Source organism: Aulonocara stuartgranti (genome assembly GCF_965226115.1).
Source record: "Aulonocara stuartgranti genome assembly, chromosome: 17".
Lineage (NCBI taxonomy): Eukaryota > Metazoa > Chordata > Actinopteri > Cichliformes > Cichlidae > Aulonocara > Aulonocara stuartgranti.
In genome coordinates, this window is record NC_138953.1 from 25,135,983 (window position 1) to 25,159,261 (window position 23,279).

The 23,279-nt window shown below is 40.5% G+C and overlaps 1 long non-coding RNA gene across 1 annotated transcript; it reads left to right on the plus strand.

The window, feature by feature from the left end:
• Nucleotides 1–13,213: 13,213 nt before the first annotated feature.
• LOC309692772 lies at nt 13,214–15,541 on the plus strand. The gene is made up of 3 exons (XR_014272446.1): nt 13,214–13,369; nt 14,575–15,338; nt 15,426–15,541. It is a non-coding gene; the product is annotated as an uncharacterized lncRNA (long non-coding RNA).
• Nucleotides 15,542–23,279: the final 7,738 nt, after the last annotated feature.

Here is a 23,279-nt window from a genome sequence, read left to right on the forward strand (position 1 = left end):
TAATGTGCACGTGGCCCATTACTTTAGTGGATAGATACACACTAGTTCTTTTCTATTGTGTATTTGCGCAGTGTATTCTAACTTTCTGCTTTACTGTCTGGTATTTTTACTGTCTGTAGTCCTGTAAGATTTCAATAACACAGTATGACAGATTTGTGAGTCCCAAGTGATGCAGCAAGAGATGAGCAATCCTCGGTGATGAATCACACCCACTTTGCCGCCCCGTACAACCCCACTAAACAAAGCTAGGTGATGTGAGGTCTGTGCCACTTGTATTTTGAGTTGCTGTGATTCTTGATTATATTGCAGATTTTTTGGAGCACTTGTTAAATGTATGTAACATCTGCAGTTGTGTATATATATATATATATATATATATATATATATATATATATATATATATATATATATATATATATACATATATATATGTATGTAACATCTGCAGTTGTGTTATATATATATATATATATATATATATATATATATATATATATATATATATATATATATATATATATATATGTGTGTGTGTGTGTGTGTGTGTGTGTGTGTGTGTGTGTGTGTGTGTGTGTGTGTATATATGTGTGTATATATATGTGTGTATATATATATATATATACACACATATATATTCTGATTCTGATTCTGATATACACACACACACACACACACATACATATATATATATATATATATATATATATATATATGTGTGTGTGTGTGTATATAAGAATTTCCAAAAAGAAGAATAAACAGCATAACACCCTGATAACATATTGACGTGCGTAGCAATGTCACAGAAATTTCACATCTAAACCTGAAGCGAAATGTGACTTAATGAGATGAGATGAATGAGATGAATTTTCTCTAATGTGCATGTGCAGGTGTTCAGACTAATTCATTCTAACACTGTGCACAATGTAACATTAATGCAACCTGACTTCATCATTCATGATGTTGCTTGTGTGCCGTGAGGTGACTCAGTGGACGTCCCCTGATGTGACATGACTGGACTTGCCCAAACATGTCTGAAGCTTTGCTTGGGAAAACAGAAGCACCATGCTGGACACTAGTGCTGAGCAATACTGCAAATTTTAGTATTGATATGATACTAAGTAACTAAAGGGCCAGTATTAAGCCTGTGCAGTTAACTTTTATGCTTTTTGTCTGAATAAGCCTGCAAAAATAAAGCATTTGCTGAGTGGACGTTTTGTGGCAAAGATTCAGGCTTTTTGGCCAAAACAGGAAGCTGATGTCATGGGAGCATCTGATATTTCACTTTAATGGAGGGGTGTTAATAGTGAGTGGTAGAAGAGAAGCAGTTATGGGAAAGAGAAAAGGGAGCTCATTTGGCTTGACAAAACAAAACTACATTCTTTCCAAGCGATTCCCTTAAAGTTTCTTTCTCAAGAGCTACCTTTTGACTCCTCTCTCCTGATTTCAACTTCTCAGATAATCTATACTTAATAGCTTCCTATCTGAGCCTGAATTATTCAGCCTTCTCAGAGACTTCTAACTGCTGGCAGGTTTATTAATGCCCCAGATAAATTTGTGAAATCAGTACTTGGCAGGAAGGCCGTTTCACACGTGATCAGAATAAAGTCTATTGGAACGTGTGGTCTCTATATAACAGCATAACCACTGGTACCAGTTAAAGCCACGCTGATCAATATTTGTCATATAAACAATATATCAGTTCACCACATCTAAACTCAAATGGATCATCTTTATTTAAACATTTATAAAGAAAAATGACAGCTTATGTACCGGCTGTATTTCTCCTTAATGTGGTAACAAGTCAGTGTGTGAGGATGAAAATGTCCCCGAGTCGTGCTTTCCTCATTTCCCTAAATCTCTGTGATGGAGGTGAAGTGTGTAAAATTACTATGACACATTAATGAGAAATGTGCCAAGTTCATACAACCTAGAAAGCTTCTATAACATCGATTCATTAAGCCTAGGTTGCCAGGTTTTGGGGTCAAAACCAAACCAAATGGCCAATGAAAACCAGCCAACTCTCCCCCTAAAGCTGTCAGATAATTAAATATTTCCATTCAACACAGGGATATTTTTTCATAGATATTGATATGATTTTTTGAAATTTTCATGAAACCCAAAGACAAATTCACCCAGTAGCAAAATTTTAAAAGTAGCCCAAAACTGCAGACCTGACAACCATTTATTAAGAGCAAATCACGTGTTTTAAGAGAAATATATGTTTTTCAGTATCAAAATACTACACACTTCTACAGATTCTTCATGTTTTATTCTAAGCTGTAAGAAAGCAATGTTTCATATTTGCTAAGACTCCCATGTCTGCATTTAATCCTTAGCAAATGCACCTGATGGATTGTGAGGGATGTACTAGCTATAAATAAATAGTTCCATTTAATATAGGGATATTTTTCATAGATATGGATATCATTTTCACAAAACCTAACCAACAGAGAAGAAATATTCACCCCCAGGCAACATTTGAAAAGTAACCAAAATTCTGGGAAAATTTGTTTTTAATGTGTTTGTCATCTGTAGCAGCTCTTGATAAATTTGGTAACAAGATTTAACATCTTGCTATTTTCTAAACTGTAAAAAAACTTTTGTATTTAATACGATTATAAGGAAAATTTACTTAGATTTAGAACATTTAGATAATTAAAACCTTTAATTAAATGAGTTTCTATTATTTTTCAGTTCACGAGACAACCCGAGTTACCATGTGATGAAAAAACTAGATGGTTGCTAAAATTTTTAAATAAGTAATTAAAGTGGCAATAAAACCAAACAGTTCTTTATTTTTATCGATTTGGTTTTGTGCCTAATAAACTTTGCGAAACCTGCAGATATTTTCAGTGAAAAATGCTCTTAGAAACCCACAATGCATCACTGACAAGCAATAGACAAACAAAGTTAGCAAAGTAACAAAGTGCTAACTATAGAGTCTGACATTTTTCCAAGGCGCAAAGAGATAAAAGCAGAATGCAGATCGAATTTAAATCCATCAAGTAGACAGAAACAAATGAGGGTAAATTTGGCTGCAGTTGTATAAATGCACAACTGTTTGCCTTTTTAATGTTGAGCAGAAAAATAGGTTCAGCCAGGAATAATTATAACACGATGCATGGAATAAAGTGTCATTAAATGCATGACTTTCTGTCCCATAGCCCTGCTGCTTTTAATACCACCTATTAAGTAATTCTATCCTACATCTGCTTTACAGCTACAAAGATCATGGATACAAGCAGCGACAAAAAGCATAATCTTTTTAAACAAATAAGCTGGCTTTTCTTATGTTGAATTTATGTCTTGCCAGTTCTGGTATTTGTCCTTTTGCCAGCTGTTTTCTTCCCTGAGGTAAATCTCTATAAATCAATGGGAGTTAATCTGCTGAGAAGATTGTATGTTCGCCCTGGCTATGGGGGCACTCTATCTCCATTGGTTACAGAGCATTTATCAAGTGCTCAATGAAGGCTCAGCAGAGCAGTGACACCCCAATCCCTTCTAACCCCATCACCCCAAAGCAAACCCCTAGACCCCCCTCCTCTCACATCTTCATATTCCTCTCAGGATAATGAGGTTTTGAAGATCGATTCAAGCCCAAGAGATAAGCGATCACTTAAAGAAATGTATTGTTGCCGATCGGTTGTTATCTTTTGAGTCGCACACTCTGTATCTGCGTCGTCTTTATCTGGATGCCCCTTTGGCATCGCTGTGAAACATTTCTTCCTCCGGTGCTGTCTCAAGGGCGGCTGTGTCTCGCTGCATTGGAAAGTTGATCTGATTGCCCCGTCATTCATCATGTAACTTTAACTCCGGGGGGACAGCGAAGTGAAGTGAAGACTTCTTTGCAGTGATATAAAGCTGGAGCTTCATGGGTGCAAATCATCTCGTACTCGTCTCAGGAGGAGATGGGTTTTGAAATTCCACGGATTCTGTCCAGGAGCGTCTCACCTGGTGCACTGGTTTCAGTAACACACGCACGCACAAACATATCAAATGCAGATACACTCATCATTTACTGACTCTGCAGAGTACTGTATCACTGTAATGGAAAAGTTTTATTGCGTGTTTGTGTGTGTGTGAGGAAAAGTCGGAAGCCAGGAGGATAAAGATGATATTGGGACCCATGTTGGCCCCAAAGTAATTTCAGATGTGTCTGAAAAATAGAGGAGAAAGAATAACAGAGAAACCCTTGCCATCAGTTTCTTGGGTTTGAACCTCAGATGACCCTGTTGTGTTTACCCAGGTTGTCCTATAGCTCCTCCCAATATACCCACCATCAGCTACTTCCTTCTACTAAATCTAGTGGCAATTTGCCCAGTGAGGACCTCATGCTGACAAGAAGGATAAAAAAATAACCAGACAACACGTATTAAAAGTATACACCCAAGGCCTTAACAAGCAGAAGCTGTTACGTGATATGAATGCTAACGACATGTTCCCTGGTAGCTTGTTATCTGTGGTGTTCCATGATAAAACTGTGGCATGATGAGTGATAGCAACCCAAGTACGGGAGATTGCCAAATGTGGCTCACATCTGCACATTTGGCCTTGACTGAGGGTGTTGACTCCATGGATGGGACAAGTGTCATTGTGACATTTGGGCCACATCTGGCCTACACTTGCTGTATAACAAACTTCAAGCCTGTCTCGTGGATTTTGGACCATGTCTGGTCCACTTGCTCAATTGTCAGTTCAGTGGACATCGCTATCACACAGCTAATGTAAGCATTAGTTAACATGGAGCAGATGAGCATGGAAAATAACATACTGGTTTATATTACGTTAAATGTGTAACTGTACTATAAAAAATGGTATACTGAGTAAAGTTAATTATGTAGGTGGATGTAGATTTGGAAACTGAGTACTGGGACCTGGCATGACACAAGTTGGAAATCATTGAAACTATAAACTGATAGGACATGATCACTTTATGGAAACAATGGCACTAACCTTCAGGTCTAAAGAGTTAAGCTAATCCAGAATTGTCTAAAGACGGCATTCCTTCTTATATCCACCTGGGGGCACTTTATCCAGATTCATAAAGAGGTGTGGTAGTATAGATACCTACAGTGAATCTGATTTCGTGCACACATTTTTTTTTCTATAGAGAAGTATTTTCCATCCGGTTTGCAGGGTCAGCAGTCTAAGTAGAGACGCCAAGGACTCCCTCTTCCCAGCAACCTCCTCCAACTCTTACAAGGGAACACCAAGGCATTACCAAGCCAACTGACAGATATAATCTCTTCATTGTGTCCTGGGTCTTCTCTTAGTTGGACATGCCCAAAACACGTCACCCAAGAAGTGTCCAGGAGACATCGTAAATGTCCAAACCCCTCAAACCACATCAGCCCTCTCCTTTAGATGTGGAGTAGTAGTTGCTCCCTCCGGTCTGTGTCAACCCTGACTAAACGGAGAGATTTTTTAAAATGTATAAAGTGTGACTTTAAACGTATAACTACATATAACTTGCAAATCAATCAATTTAGTGTTGTCATAATCTTCTTACTACACAACATTGATATGTCTACATGTAGTGATAAGAAAGATTTTAGTATCCTCTTGGTGTTGTTGTGCTCCTTGGTAGAACAGTATTGTGACATGTGCAGCTGCCACGCCGGGCCTCTTCTTTCTAGTCATTACCTCTCCCCAGGCTCAAGAGTGTGTTTTTGAAAGCAGGCCAGTGGGGACCACACGGGGAGAGGGAATCAAGGAAAACATGTCCGACAAACACAACCAACAACCACTGATGACGCCTTTCATCTGGCTCAGTGCAATACAGAAAGAGTGGGCAGGACTTCAAGAACAGCTCTGGAAACAGCAAATAATCCCTTTTGGGACTAAAATATGACTATGGTGATGAATTCAGGGTGTTAATAACCTTTCCCTGATGGATTTGCATTCCTTTGTCAAGCACTGTTAAGAATGGCTTGAGCAGGTCAGACTGGTGCCAAAGAAAAGCTGAGGGGGAAAAAAGGGGAATCACTGGTCCAAGATGACTCCATTTCCTCCTATTGTTCATCGTCATGATCGTCTTCTTTCCATTTGAGAGCCGTGAAGAAATGACTCAAAACTCAAACACTGGCCCCAAAGGAACTCCTCACTCACAAAGAATGTCCAAATGAGCACGAGGGTCTCAAACATCAGCACCGCTTTCTTAAAACAATCTCTAAAGGGGCAAACGAACAGACAAAGCTGGCTTCGTTTTCAGCCTGCAGCGGAACTGGGTTGGTGGGAAACTGAAATAATGCGCGATTGCAGTTTAAAGTTACAAGTTTGTGTTTTGATAATTTGACTGGGAGCCAGAGAGAGGTTTAGCTGTAATAGTCTGGAGCCATGCTCTGTGATCGGCTCGGGTATGGTGATTAGCCGGGGGGCTTACAGATCAACCCCGGGCGGCGCAAGGTTTCAGCTCCCTGCTGGCGTAAACTGTGGGTGGCAAGGAGATAAAACACAAGGCAGACTCAGCATTGTTTATGCTGCCTGTTTGTGGTCTGCATCCATGCAGGAGGCATGTGTGTGTGTTTGTGCATCCCTTATGACTCTGCTGTGTAGCATGGGGATGCTAAAACCTCCTACACAAAGACTGAGGTGTAATAACACAGCTTTTGTTTAGCCGCCACTTGCGGCTGACAAATCCAGCTTCCAAAAAACTAACATCCCCCAAAATATGTTTTAGACTCAGGAAATGCATTCCTCATCAATGGGAACAGACTAGCTTACAATATATGAAATGCTAAGGTTTAAAAATTTGTTTGCACCAACACAAAACACATTTTAATCATCTACCTCGACAAACAGGAGTAACTGCTCTCAACTGGAGGTCTGTGGCTGAGTATGGGAGGTCCTTCTCCACCTGTCCCCATGCCCTGATGGACCAGGGTCAGCCACCAGAGAGGTGAGCCACACCACGAGCCCACCCTATCAATGCTAAACAGTGTGAAACAACACATTAACTAGTGGCCTGTCCAAATGTCATCCAGGACAAGTGCTTGCTTTAAAAACGACCTGCACCAATCCAGTTATCTAACTGTGTGGTCTCCACATGAAGTTATGTTTTTAGATATTTGTTGGGTTGTTGTTATAACCTGCCTGAAATCCTCAGTTGGGCAACAGCCGAATCGCTGAGCAGTAACAACTTTAAGCTGAACTAATTTCAAATTGAAAAGAATTTTGTGGTCTTGGTGCATCCTGCATGCCTGCAATTTATGATGTTTCAGTATGTGTCAGCATCAACATCCGAGGTATATTCATTCAAATGCCTTTTGTAGCAATGCAAAGTGAACATTCCAGGGATTTACAGTGCCAGTTTTTTTTAACCTCTGCAATTAGTAGAAGTTGACAGATTTGGTGCATTAATTGAGAATAAATACACTAGAGTTAGCTCTTTTAACCAAAAGATTATATTTAAAGTCAGTCCTTAAAACTGTAATTTCAGATAGATGAAGTATTATTATAGTAAGCACTATACTGCTAAAAACTCACTCACCCATCCAAATAATTGAATTCAGGTGTTCCAAACACTTTCATGGCCCCAGGTTTAAAATCAAGCACATGCAGACTTCTCCAAACATTTTTGAGATAATTGGTCGCTGTCAGGTGACCAGTTAATTCCAGCATGGCACATGATAGGATGCCACTTGTACAACATGTCCAGTTGTGAAAAAAGCTATCACCTTATATCACCAAGCACAATGCAAAGTGTGGGATAACGCTTCTCAGTCTGGCATTCCAATGGATGAATCTGGGTTTTGCAGTTCCCATGACTGCACTGTGCCAAGGGTAAAGTTTGGTGGAAGGGGGATTATGGAGAGGTATTGCTTAGGCAGTGCACACCGTGGACTTGCCATTAGTACCACACTTGCATTCAATAAACCTCCATTTAAATTCAAATAATACTCTATTGTATCTTACTGGGTTTAAATGTGATGTGATTATATTCCCCATTAATGTAAAAATGTGATGAAACAAAGTGCATTTGCTAATATGCTCTTTATATAAATAGTAACTTTCAATTTCTATTTAATCGATTCAACAGATAACGTCACTAGCTACTTTACAGAGGAGGGATATGATGCATTGTTATGGGCTATATCAGCCAAGGGTGTGTAATACACTGTAGTTATTATTGTCTCCACCTTAAACTGGCAATAAACAACCCAGGTCTTGCCAACTTCTTATTGATCTAGAGGAAATAACGCTCAGTGGATGTTGCACCTGAACTTCTCAAGTCCCAGAGCTGTCTCGGTATAGAAAATGCCTGTCTGAGGTTTGCTCTTGTTTTAGTTTCAGCTTTAATCACTCTCTATGTTCACCTGTTTTGCCTCTTTTCCTTCCCCTGGGTAGAGTTTCCACACTTAGTCTGGTTGTTATAGCATCCACCATTACTGCTACCTGAGGAAAGCTGCTGATAGCTACTGGGTAAAAACAAAAATGTTATCCTTTTCCTGTTTTGGCTTCACAATTGAGCCTTCATTTTCCCAGGAGATTTCATACCCAGCGGCAGACAGACGCGCACGGTGAAAGTGAAGCTTTACAGGCAAATAATCTAAACACAGACGGTGCCATTGTTCCACTACATTGTGCAATCAACATTCATATCATAATTACAAGTTAAAGCAAAAATGTACCAGTTTTAATACAAGCATATGAGGCCACGGTTTTGTTTAATGAACATATTTGGTTTCGATTTCTTGAATTTGCTAATAATGCAGTTTAATGGGATTTTTTCTGATATTTGGTACATCTGCAGACCAATGAAGAATCATGTGTCTCTGTCTCTTCTCTGCCTTATTTTTGCTTTATCACCTAAATGCCATTTGAGCCAAAAGGCTAACACTGCTTTAATTAAAGTGCAGAGACCTAATTAAAAACATACTTTCCTTCCATAATTTAAACCATCTGGTGTCTCCAGGAAAAGTGATGCATTGTATTAGTCAAAAGTCACCCCAAATCTATGATACTCAGACGTTTTGGCATTACAAGTTCATTTCTGCAGGGGGGGATTAATATCGCGACACTTTGGTGGTATCGTGCAACCCAAGCCCTCACTACTGTTCCACACATAAATCTCACAGAGCGTGACTAACCTGGTGGTAACAGGAGCTGGGGCTGGCAGTCCCCACGGACCTCGGCCTGCATGTCAGTATTTCAGACCACTCTGCTGTAAGGACCAGCCCCCAGAACCTCCCCGGGCCCCCGGAGACCCTGTGAAACCAAACAATGAGGTCAGCTCTGGGCTTCCATCTCACAGTGAGGATTACACAGACACACATACACATACAAAGAGCTGAAACCACTGAGACTGAACTTGGATTAAGTCATTAAGGGTAACCATTCCCTAAAACCTCAGCCAGGGAATTTCTCTGGAAAAAGATATTCTCTTCTCACAGCAATTGATGTTCTCTCTCTGTGTGAGCTGGCAGGCCTGTCCTGACCTTTATTTTGGATCCACAATTAATTTTTGCAGTGGATTATGACTCATTATATTCACCATTAACCTCTTTTTTTGTTTCTCTGCAAAACCACTGTCTCAGTAAATGCCATCCTGGTTATCCCCCCACCATGGGACAATGAAATGAAATAGCTCGAAAGTTCAGACTGATGCTTTCCTATCAATAATACTACACCCATCGGACCATTTCCCCGCATGCACCTGCACTACTATTACACTCACACAATGAAACTCAAAACCCAATAACTTCCACAACAGTAATACTAGATTTTTTATTGAATCAAACAGGTGGTGATGACCTTCAGGGCCAGTGAAAGGCACAGCACCAAGCATGCTGTAGGACTCGTGTGTTCATGTACATGTGTGGCAGTTTGCTTTAAGAAGACCTTTTGCCGTGGCGCGAGGCAGCTCCGCATACCAACAACACCGACGCACCTTCCGGATTAAAGTGCCTGGAGCGTTCCACACAATGCGTGTGCTTAACTTGGCATGCTGCAGAAGCAGAACTATCAGTGCTCAATTACCCTCACTTGTGTTTAGACAGTAATGCTAGTCTGAAGGGTTTTAGGTGTGGAGAGCAACCTGTTGAGAATAATTCATGCGAGTGTCAAAAGGGAGAATCTCGGGGTTCACTTACATTTCAGGGCCACACACATTTCTGGGCCCATTTGTCAACATTGTAGGGATCAATTGTAAATCTCAGTTAATTTATTGCTTTCAACCAAGTCAGAAAATCATAAATATTCAAGTCAAAAGGTGCTGGTGGTTATTTGGGTTATATCATATTATGCGGAAAATATTTGAGATCTTTGTCCTCTTTTTTCAAGATCTTTGAGGTAATTCCTAGAGAAGGCAAAGTAACAACCTCTGAAAGGTGAAAAATAAAGCCACAAACTTGAGTTCTTCAAGGGGTTTCACTTGGTTTAATTCGTGATAGTGTCAGTGAGCACAGAACCACGCTACAACTTTTATTATCCCCCAAAATTGTCCTCACTTCTACTTTAAGACCAGGTAAGAATTTGACTTGTAATTTTTTTGTGATTTCTAATCTCAAAAACATAATTACAACATTAGAATTAATCATCTTGATTTTTCTTTTTAAGCAAAACTCTTTGAAATGTTGAAAGAGCACACTAATCTAACATATGCCATGTATTTTTAATTTTTCACTCACCAGTCACTTCATTAAATTTCATTGTACTCAACTGTTCCTTAATGCAAATATGGTTTAGCATATTTGCATTAATTTGAGCCATCAGAAACCCTCAAGTTAGCTTTCATAAAGTGGAAAAAAGTTAGCATTCATCCTTCAGCTTCATTGTGCTAATGTGTTTATATTATGCTAACCATAGCTCTGTAGCTAGCCACCTAGCACATCATTATACACCAGCTAGCCCAGCTGCAGTAACCCCACAAAAGTCACTGCTGTTTATTTTTCTGACTTCATTTATGTCGGAAGTGATAGCAAAGCTGTATTTTTTATTTTTTTCAGAAATCCCTCAGTCAAAACAGTGTATATTATGTTTAGGTGGAAACTATCGAGCTAACTCCCTGCTAACTTCTAACTCGGTTAAATTTCATAAAACCTGTTTTCATGGATGCCTGGATGTCAAACTTAACTGTTACACCTGGTAGAGCAGCTACACTGATCATTTTATTAAAGATGAAAGAATTTACACAGTTTTTAAGTTTGGACCCCAAAACGGGGAAGGAGAAGCAGATGGGCTACAGCTGCAGGAGACCAGCTAAGAACAGGAAATTGAGGCTACAGTTTGTGCTAGCTCATCAAAATGAGTCAACAGAAGACTGAAAAAAGTTGCTAAGTTGTTGAGAAGTCTTAATTTTTTGTGGTAGGGTCAGAATTTTGCAAAAACTATAGGACCTGCTCAGCCTGTATTCAGGTACTGTTGTTTTTGTAGTGGCTTGGGGATATTTACATGGCACACTTTGAGCCCCTCAATACCAAGTAAGCACCCTTTAAAAATACCACAGCCAACTTGAGCATTGTTGCTGACCATGTCCATCCCTTTATGACTATGGCGTTATTTTTGTGCCACTATTCTGAGCGCAAGTTAAAAAAAAATTGAGCTGCCTGCAAAAAATTTATTTCAGTGTTTGCTGAAAAATACAATATCCCAGAATCCATTTCGTCCAAAATTCAAACGAGGCAGTGGCAGAGGAAACAGAGTGGCGGAGTTTGAAATATTACTCTTTCTGGGTCACAAAATAAACTTTTAAGATATTTTCATGCGAGAATGGTGCTGTGTAAACTTCAAATGTCTGCTCGATTTGTCAAGACATCACATATTTGCATAAGTGCTCTAATGTTTTCGGAGATGCTCGTTACCCACCAGCTGACCGGGTGGTCACTGGCGTTAAATATAATATATAAGGATGAACTGACAAAAAATCGGCTGACTACACCACCAGGTATTATAGGAAAAACCATAAAGCCTTTGAACTAAAACAAACGCTGTTGTGACAGTGATGTACACTGTCTTGTTGGTATATATGTATGATTTATATCACCTTCATGTTTCCCTCTCACCACATATCCAAACTGATATCATGAGCAGCAGCTTCTACAGCTGTGGCTCCAGCAAACATCAGCTGATACTAGAAAGTAATATTAAATACATTCTAACAACAGCTTATCAAGCTTGAACGTGCTGCTGTTGTTTAGCGCGACATCCGCTGGTTTCCTCTTTCTGGCGCAAAGTGGGAGATAAACAAACAAGAGAGACGATCGGCTGATCATTGATCAGTTTCATGATTGAAGTAGCAACAGGAGAGGGAGGGGAGAGAATGAGAGAAGAAGATGCAGCTGACAGCATAAAGACAGAATAACTCCAGCTTTGTGTCTTTTTTTTCATTCTAGCTGAAGTCCGGGATGAATCGCGTTCCTTTCCCCCTCAATACGGATGTATTGTAATTGGTCCAGCCCAGAGTTGATCATGACCAATTGGCTAATCCACCACCTTTCATTGTTTATACCATTACATCACCATCTAACATTATGTTGCCATCTAACAAAGATTTAGCTATTATTTAACTTAAAAAAAGAGTTAATCTGCCCTCCTATGTCCTTTTGAATTATGCCCAAAGATACAGACGCCACTGGCCTGGATACCTACTTGCTAAACCATGACCTTTAAAATATTAGTCATTGCCTCCAGAAAGGAAGTCAACAGATTAACTACTGATTTCCTCGTGAACCAGCTCAATGGTAAAATGTATTTACAGCTTTACAGCAGAAATAAAAAAGTTTATAGCCCGGCGCTGTCCCCATTTCCTCTTTCATTAAAACTGATAACCCTCCCAACATAAATAGTATTGATGCTCAATGATTTTGCATCACTGAGTGACAGGTTGCTTCTAGTTCATGTAGTTCAGCCTTCAGTTATAGTGAAAGATAGTTTTTCTAGGCAAAATTAGCATTCTGCAACAAGGATTCTAGTACCCATGGGTCCTTCCTTAGCACAGAGCCAGTCACTGCAACGGTTTATTTTACTTGCTCTTGCCCTCACACACACATACAAATAAAAGCTGTGTACTCTGCTAAACCCAGCATGGCAGAGTGCACTCTAAACAACACCTCAGATAACTCTCTTTCTTGGGCTTGGTGTGCAGCCTAGCATGGCTGCTCCATAGTGTGTGTATGTCTCCAGGTTCCATCATTCTGCTGCATAAAAAAGGAAAAGCTGATTAACAGATATGCAGCAGCTGTACAAATCAACACCACCTGGCGCTGACCCCATAACTACTTCACCGCAAATCTGATTTAATATCACAGTGAATTATAGATGCGCCATGATTAGCTAGTGGGATAACTATTGATCACTTCTCTTTGCCATGCCTTTATCTGAACTGATGGCCAGACTTGATGCCAAACTTGAAACTTTAAAACCACTAAAGGTGAGTTTTGCTGTGAAGACAATATCCAATTTAAAATATCGAATGAAAAAAAATCTTAATGTAAAGACTTTTTAAAATTGAGTTAACATAAACGTCATCAGTATCATGAAAAGTGTTGTCATCTGCATTTTAAAAGGAAGACATTCTAAATGTCCACTTCATGTTTTCTGTGGAATATTCAAAATGAAGAACGAATATAATAAATCACATTTGTTTGTTGACTTCACCAATCTATATTCGTTTTTGTCTGGACAATGTGCTCAACTCTCATACTGTTAATGAAATTAGGCCTGAAAGAATCCCTTTCTTCACTGACTCACATAATGATTATGTGACCATGATTATGTCACATTATTAGATAAACATGCTCAACTTCTTTCCAATATCTATTTAGCCAGTCACCTGGTAGTAACTTAAACATGTCTGCATTTCACTAGCTGGGCCCACATCCTGATTTTAGCTTTGGCAGCGTTTTCTAGTAGATAAAGACATATAGCTTAATGAAGAATTGAGCTGCAGTTTGGGGACGTCCTTGATGGGGACTGGCAGCGGCTCCCGGGTCTGGTAGATCCCCATGTGCTGTTGAGAAGTGAAGAAGTGAAAGAATTGAAAAAAGGCAAGCGAGGGTGAGGCACAAAAACGAAAACTTTGAACATGGCATAATTGTGGCATACAGATGGGTCGGTCTCAGCATTTTATTAACTCCTGATTTACTAAGATTATTCCACACAACCATCTCTAGGGTATACAGAGAAAATATCCACTCACTGGCAATGCTCTGCCTCGTTAATATCAGAGGTCAGAGGAGAATATTAAGACTTATTTTACTTGATAGGAAGGAAACAGTAACTCAAATATAGTAACTAATTATAAAAGAGCATCTCTGAACACGCCGAACTTTAAGCAGATGGGCTACAGCAGCAGAAGATCACACTACGTGCCGCTTGTGCCAGCTACAGTTTTCACTGGCTCATCAAATGTGGATAATAGGAGATCAGAAAAATGTTCTCTGGTCTGATACCAACTGAGCATTGTTTAAACATTACCAGCTCAGTAATTGCTGTTGACTATGTCCATCTTGTTATTATCACATTGTGTCCATCTTCTGATGGTTGCTTCCAGCACGATAACGCACCATGTCATATTGCTCAAACTGGTTTCTTACAATGAACAATGAGTTCACTGTACTCAAATGGCCTCCATAGTCACCAGATGTCAGTCCAATGGAGCACCTTTGGGATCTGTTGGAGCAGATGTGTAGCTGACAATCTGCAGCAACTATGTGAAGCTATCATGTCCAAAACCTCTAGCACCTTGTTGAGTCTATGCAACAAAGAGTTACAGCAGTTCTGAAGGCAAAAGAGGACCAAACCCTAGCAAGGTATACCCAATGAAGTGCCAAGTGTGTGTATTTCAAATGGTTATTGTCTAAAACATTGAAGATCTACTGACTATTACATACTCAAATTGTTTTTGTTTTAAGGCAGATGTGGTGTGTTATTAAAAAAACTTTTACAACCCTAGATGTAAAAAGATGCTGTATTTAAAATATTATGGCCTTGGTATGCAGTGCATATAGCCATGTATTTAATTAATGTTCACTATTATCCATATTATATCTGCAAAGCAGATATAGATTGTGATATTGTCAGGGATCCTGGGACTGGGCGACCCAGGATCCCTGAGCAGTCATGTATTATATTATTATTATTATTATTATTATTATTATTATTATTATTATTGTTGTGTATTTTGGTGTTGCTCCCCCTTCCCTGTGCTTGTGTATATGTGTGTGTGGGTGGCTGAGCACTTGTTTATAGGCGGCGTCAGGCCTGGAGGGTGTGGCCCTGCAAGGGGACTGGCCACACCCGAAGCCACACACCTGCTGCTGATCAGGCCTCGTCGGGGGAGCTACTTAAGAGAGTCTTGGAGCTCCCACCGACGCGGGATCATTTGCTTGGGACTCCACGTTAGTTACCCAGTTTAGGTTTTGGTCGTGTAGTGTATGCCTGCCATTGTTCAGTGTCCTGACTGCTGCCGCTATTGTTTCCCGCAGGAGGAGCGTGGAGGGCTTAAGGAGCAGCGAGCACCGGGAGTGCAGACACGGGAGCAGAGAGCACTTGGAGGACACGACACGGGAGTCTGGGGAGAAACACGGGGATTTATTGTTGTTTGATATCACCTCTGTAAATAAACACTGTCTATACGTAGAGCACCGCGCCTGGGTCCTCCTTCCCCACTCCTTCCATGGTGTGCCATGCCGCACCGTGACAGATATGCTACAGTCCTAATATTATCTACACACACTTCTTTCATCATCCTTGGATATCTAACAATATTTAAGCTCTTAGTGTATCATTATGGAGATCAGAAATAAAAAAAGAAACACATACAGCCCCACAAGAAATCTAAGATTACTAATTGGAAGTAAAGGATATTAAAATGTGTTTCTTTGTTGCTGGATTGACGATTAAAGCAGTCACACAGACAGTTTGGAGGAAAATGCCTCACAAAGCTCAAGTGAAATAATGTTGACTTTGGATGATACGCCATTGGAAGAACCATCACATCAACTACATTTTTCAATCAGCAGGATAAAGCATCGGTTTTAAATAACAAAGGCTCTTCGTAACAGCTGAGCCGGACATGGCTGTGCGCTTTACCCACTGTGACTTTATGGCTATCGTGTTATTACCTGCATCCAGCCGAAGCTCGTGTGCCCTTCCTATCTGTTGTTTTAATGATAGAACCCCATATAACCAATTATACAGCGCAGCAGTGCTCCTGTTCCCGCTCGTCAACACTGACATTCATCAATATCCTATTAGTTTCTCTTGGAGCCAGACACTTTATCCTGCCCTAGAAAACTCTGCTGTTGTTGTTATTCAAAAGTGTAATTTTCAATGTAACAAAACACGCTTTGTTCTTGGCTGAGATACTTCAGAAAAAAACTAATATTGGTGGATCATTGTCCCTGAGGTTGCCATGACTGCAGTCACACTTGCTGATGATTGGATTCATTTTGTGTTATCGCTGGCTACATCCCCGACTCCCAGAGGCAGTGTGATATTCATGATAGCGATGCTCCACCATATCGTTTACAGGCTCTAACATCAAAGCGACTCGGCAAAAAGGGAAAAAAGAAGGACAAAAAGACGAGAAAGAAATCCCTCAGACTGCTTTAAAAAAACACCCTCTATTTGGATTCTTTATGCAAGAAAATCCAGTTTTTAGAAATGCCTCTCATGGTGCCACTCTCTCATGCAAGGCAATAGTCATAAAGTACATGAATAAGAGCTGAAGGCGAGACAGGCTAAGGCCAGTGGGGTCAGCGCCTCACCTCACTGGCCAGACAAGGGGTTTCATATCATTTGCTGCTGGGTCAAGGCCAGTGCCCCCTCTAACTCTTCATCAGTGGCTCTATCTGGCAGACAGAAGGGGATACAGCCCCAAACACGCACCGGCCAAATGGCAAAAGGCTAATCCATCACTCCCCCGAATGAGGACAGAATCAATCAGGAGGGGCCTTCGGATCACTCCAAACTAAATTGCCATTGGATGTCAGGTGATAAGTCGCACAGGGTCATTCTTAGTGTTTACTACAATGGAGACCTGTTGAAACAGTGATGGAACAACCAAGCAAACAGCTGGCAAAAGCCGCCCACCCTTTGCTAGTGTTTCTTCCTCGTTTCTCCATGCTAAACGCTCTGTATTATTCTTTGCATCCATTTGCAGGAACAACCCTTTAAGCCAGTCCATCAATACCAGTCCATTTGCAAGGGGCTATTGATATTGCCTGACCAGTGTGCAACACTCTCAGTGTGCCTCATAATGTAATGCTCTGAGGTCATAGAGAGTTGGCAAGTTAGCCAGCTTTTTCCCCTCGCTAATTGATGCACTTCAGCCGCTGAGCCTTTGAACTGAATCCCTGCACCGTCCACCAGAGAGAGGGCAGATGCCATCAGTGTCCCCTCCCCTTTTGCCTTTGAAACCCAAGACGCTACTCTAACCCACAGCTCAGGGCACGAGTGAGAGGACCCGTCTGTTAGCTTAGCTGACGAGACCGTTATTCTCTGCTTTGTTTGACCACCGTTGAATCTATAGGCTGCACACTGGAGAGAGCCAGGCCAAAAAGATTAGGGAGATGCTATCATGAGGGCAGCAGGGCCCGTGATACCGTCTGCTGCTGACTGTCTCAGAGTTCCTGTTGGCTCACGGAGAGGAGCCATTGTTTGTTCAAGACTTTAGCCTCGTATGGCACTCTTCCAGACTGTGCAGAAAAGCTCTTAGGAATTTCCAGCCTACGCACTGTGCATTAGAGCACAATGACCTCGAGCTTCCTTACCCCATATTATCAAAATAACAGTAACAGTTTAGCAGATCAATTACACCAACATTTGGTGTAAATATAATATATGTTGCAAATGTGTGAATATATGACGTCCTGTGTGACTGGCATGTAAAGAAAGTGTAAATGAACTTTTTAGCTGGAGTTGAAATGTTTAAGCAGCCTTAAAGTCTTGATTGTAAAGTCTTTCTCTTTAAGAACTCTCTTCAAAATATTAGTATTTGTGTGGAGTAGTTTGATATTTTAAATTATTTCTGTCAGGTAATGAAAATTTAATAAGTATATAAGCAGAAAGAATGAAGTGAGAGTGAGTTTGTACCCGGTCTTTTTTCAGTTAGGCCATTTAATGGTTGCCTCATATATATCTGTGTGTACGGTAGTTTTTTGGGACAGCTGTTTCCAACCATACTGTTCTCATTTGTCCTTTTATCAAAGTCACAGGCAAGGCTCATTTATCCCAAAAAAGGTGGGTTTTGGGACAAGTGTGGCGATCCATGAAGGGGTTATTTGAGCCCAGACCACAAGCTGGGCAAGTGTTTTTTATTGCTTAAAAAAGTCAGAAAAATGACAACAAAATATATAACAAAATGCAAAACATAATGACAACCATGGGTTCCTAGCTGGCAAACCTATCGTGGCAACTTTGCAACCTGGTGTGGACAATTTGTAGCTTTGTACTCTCACCAGGGGGGAATTTCAAAAATGTGGTCTGCAGGTTACTCTGGATTGTGTTTGTGTTGCTCCTGGTTTTTTCCATGGTGCTTTTTGATATTTGATGGGGGGGGTTTTTGTTCTTTTTTCCCATCATGACAAACACTTTTCAACCAACCTGCTTCTACCTCCACAGCCTGACCCTCATCCTGCTCGGGCTGCAAACAATGCCGTGGTTGCATAACTATAATCCTTCAATCCAAAGTGGTACCATTATCTCTTGGAGGCCAATCTCTTTCTGTGGTACATGGTGTACCGAAACACCAAAGCTATAATGCCATACTGGTGCATAATGGGGAGACACGAGTGGTACTGGTTAAGAAGGGATTATATTATGGCCCACGATGAAAAAGTATTATCCCAGCAAAAGAAATTCTGATTAATTCGAATCCATCCAGTTTTTTATTTTTTTATTTGCAGGTACACTGGCCTAGTTTACTTATAGCATGCTTCGTTATGGCTGTATTTACTGCTAAATAAAACAGTTCATGCTTACCTGCTAGCTACTTCATTTACCTGCTAGCCAGCTCGGGTTAGCTATCAAAGCCTTTGCTATCCAAAGTCCACAAAGACACATCTCTTCAAAATAAGCAGTGGTGATCTCAAGTATTACAGGACCGGTGGACTCAAAAGCAGACCATTTTAAACCAAAACAAGTTTTAAGTGCTTTTATTTTAACAGGAGTTAAAGGCAGGGAGACAGGCTAGTTCAACCCAGCTAATAGGTTTTCTGCGCATGGATGCAAGAAGAGAGAACTGTGAAAGAAGAGAGGACTGGTGAGTAATTGTGTTTTCCTTGTCATTTCACACCTGCATTTAACTAGAAGCAGAAACAAGACAACAATGTAATAGACGCAAGCAAAAATCACTCACAATTTGAGAGCCTGATTACCACCACAAAGGTGACAAGCTGGTCCTTTAATCCGAGAAGGTGATGAGACAATATGTAAACAGATGTGCTGACCGAAACTGGGTCAGGGATGCCCCTATACACCTATGAGAAAGAAAACAAAATGACTGTCACAGACTGTGACAATAAATTCATTTTTAGTGTCGTCTTAAACCATAACTTTATTGAGACATGAGCTCTCTTTTCCACTCGTCTACTGGCCTCTTTTTGCAGGCTGACCCTGAAGGTCGAGAAGCTGTGATCCCAGGTGAAGCTTTGTCATCAGGCCCATGACCACAGTACTTAACCTCTGATTGGCTAATTCATATCCCAGGTGTGGAGCTGGGTTATATGCGCTGTGTCCGTCACGGTGCTCAGCGTTTCCTCTCAAGCACCCCAATGAGTTCTGTCTGAGTCAGGAGGTGCTGTTAAGCCGAGGGGGTGCGGGGAGGTGGCGTGCGAGGAAGGGTGGAAAGCTCGGAGAGAAGAGGTCCTAAAGTTCATGTTCATTATCAGTTGTGTTTGTGACCCTCATGTCAGCACTGGTCCTAACTGGATCCGACTTCTAACACCCGCTAGAAGGAGAAAAATCACGGACATGACCTGTGTGTTCAAGACCCTACGTGAACTGTAACAGAACACGATAGGCATGAACGTTAGAGTTTTAGACAGTGCGTGTAGAGAAGCCCTAAAGAAACACGGGGAGGGAAAAGTAAGATAAATACACTGTTACACAACTTTAGCATTCATTAACCTAATCAAGCAAAAACGAGTCACTGGATAATGTGATATGCAAAGAGGAATGCATGTGTTTTTAAGAGAGTTATATATGAGAGGGAGAAATATTTCTGTAACAAAATATTACTTTCAATCTGTTATTATTTTATTCCAAAGATAATCTGTTAATGTGCAGGTTCTGTCTTTACAAAAACAGACAAATGAGATCAGCAGCACCTTGGTGTATTTCATTTTCTCTCTTTCACCTCTCCTCCATTGCTTGATCAATTATTCACAAAGGAAAAAATGTCTCTGAAGTGCCACTGGAGGAGCTACTGTCTGTCCCCTTTGGGATTACATCTGACTTTAATATGCTTAATATCTGAAGTGCTGTCAAAGTGTGGAAGTTCCTTATTAAAAATTTCTTCTTCTTGAACTTCCTGTGATTTTAAGCAGTTTTTTGATGTTTGACTCTATCAGACTGATACAGTGTTAAACTTATTGTAAAAGAAAGTAGTAGAAAGCTTTCTGATAAATATATTTATAGAATAATTTCACATTTGGGGAAATATGTGGATTTTTTCCCATCTCAGCACAAGCAGCCCCACTTAGGATAAAGGAAACCTCTAACCTCATTCTGTCCAGACCTAAAAGATTTAAAAGAAGAAAAAAAAAGAAAGAGGAAAAACCTGCCAGCAGTTCTGAAATTTACTGACACATCTGATCTTGCCTGATAGAACCACATCTTTAGACCTATGATAAAAGCCATGAAATCTTTTGCTGTGCCTCAGGTAGTGCAGCAGGTTGTCTGCCAATCTCAAGGTCAGTTTTCTGATCCCCAGCAAGATACTAAACCCTGGATGTCCCTGATGCATCCACTGGAGTGTGTGTGTGTGTGTGTGTGTGTGTGTGTGCTACTGGGTTCAAATCCACCAACCTTTTGCCTCAGCAGGGATACGTTTTAGAACAATCACAACCCTAAATTTGATAAACAGAAGAAAATGGATACAAGTCAAAGAATGTAGCCATTGGGACTCGGTTAAGGCGACATGTTGAAGTTCAAACTGAGCATCAGAATGAATATTGTTGCTGAGCATGTGCACGCATCTTCTGATGACTGCTTCCACATATCATCCCGTGAAACAAGTGATGCTGTCGTGTCAACAGTGTTTGTAGCATCTTGTTGAATCTGTATTACAAGGAATTAAAGTCTGGAGGCAAAATGAGCTCCAACCCAGTCCTAGCAACGTGTCACTGAAGCGTCCAGTGAGTGTATGACAAAGCTCTCAGGGAGCTTGTAGATAAGTGTATCCCACTCTAACAGTGATTAAAACAGCTGATGTCAAGAGATGTACCTGAACCTTACAAACACTACAAGTGATTAACATTTTTCTGTGCTGGCTCCCAGATTAACCCTGACAACATCTGCTCTACCTTTTGAACTCTTTAAACAAACAATATATATATATGAAGTGTTTATTGGTCATCTTTAAATGTGCTGATGATCAGACTGTGTTACCTATTGACAGAACTTAGTGAGCTAAGGTTTAGTGGTAGAAGTCTGCCTTCAGGGCATTCTGGAAGAAAGGTTTCTTTAAATCGTTTTCAGTTTTCAGACACGGTTTGGTTAGATTTAGGCAGCAGACCTGCTTGGTCGATTTGGTGGTTTGCATTATAAATATGCCTGTTGAACAATTAAACACATGAGATAACTCTGCCTTTAAGGCTTTCTGCCAGACACGCTCTCTAAGACTTTGTTAACCTGACTAAACTGCTACTGAAATCTGAAAATAACAAAAGGAACTTTCTGCCAGAAAGCCCTGCAGGCAAACTTCTCCCATGTGCCACTGATTCACTCTTTCTGCTGTGATGAGCTAACAGTCTTTGGCCTGTAGCTTTGTATTAAGTGGACAGACATGAGTGGTTTTAATTTTAATTGAGCTAAAGAAGAAAGTATATGGATTCCCCAAGAACATCAAAGTGTACCTTCAAACAGGAATGTCTCACTGCTGAACTGCTGTACAATGACCTTTTTATTTACCACTGAAAGACAATCTCAAGAAGCAATATGTCATACAGACATTTTAAACACACCCATTGTGTCTTTACACACAGATTTTGCCTGTTACGTGTTCAGACCGCAGAGCTGACGCCTCTGAGCCTCTTTGGATTCCAGGCAGATTTACGCTTCGTGCAACCCATCCTGACTGCATCGTCTTCCCTTAGAGGCCTGATCTTCTAGTGTAAGTTTCTGCCCCCCCTCCCCCCCACCCCATCCCATGATTCTCCCTGACAGCTGAAGCGTCAACCCCTCAACACTGATGGGAATTTACGGTCAGGTTCAGGATGCGCAGTAGGCCAACCCCTGGGGGGAGAATACACGATCAGGGCACAGCAGGGACGCGACTCCGTTCACCTGGAGGATGAGTACTTTTCATTGCGGTGCAATAATCGAGGCAAATTAAAGTCTGAAATGAGTCTAATTTTAATTTATATTCTGTTGAGACAATTTATTTATAATCGTCATTCATTTATCACTATTCATCATTTTTCTTTTTCATCACGACTTTGTGTTTGCGTGAAAATGACAAAGCAGCAGTGACAGAGACACAAAAATTTACCGTGGCTGACAAAACATATCCAGACACCAAATACCTACCTCGCACACACACACACACACACACACACACACACACACACACACACACACACACACACACACACACACACACACACACACACACACTTTCTATTCTATATCGTATGTGTCACCTCTGCTGTTTGAAAAACTAATAATGAAAGCTATATTGTTTCTGACAAGTGACTTCGCCTTTAAAGTAAAAGCACAAAAGAAATCTCATGCATTTGCAATATAGCATGTAGAGCAACACACACAGCTTCTATTTTAACACAGCTGCATAATTTAAGCATTTTACTGGATTATGTTTAGCTTTTCTAACGAGGCTTTATGGATACGAGCTGTTTTCTCCCTGTGACTACAAAAAAACATATTCTCAAAATTCCAGTGATTAACGTCAAAATTTTATTTATGCCATCAAATGTCATGCTCATACAAATATTTGGCATGCGGCTTTGTGAAAGCATGTTTGAATGTGTGTTGGTATGTTATAGATATTTCTTTAATGTATCCTGTCATCTAAAGTGTGAAACACTTAGATTGAATTCAAATTATCTGGCAGTAATTTAAAAAACAAATGTGTGAAGGTTAAACCTGAGTGACTCAAA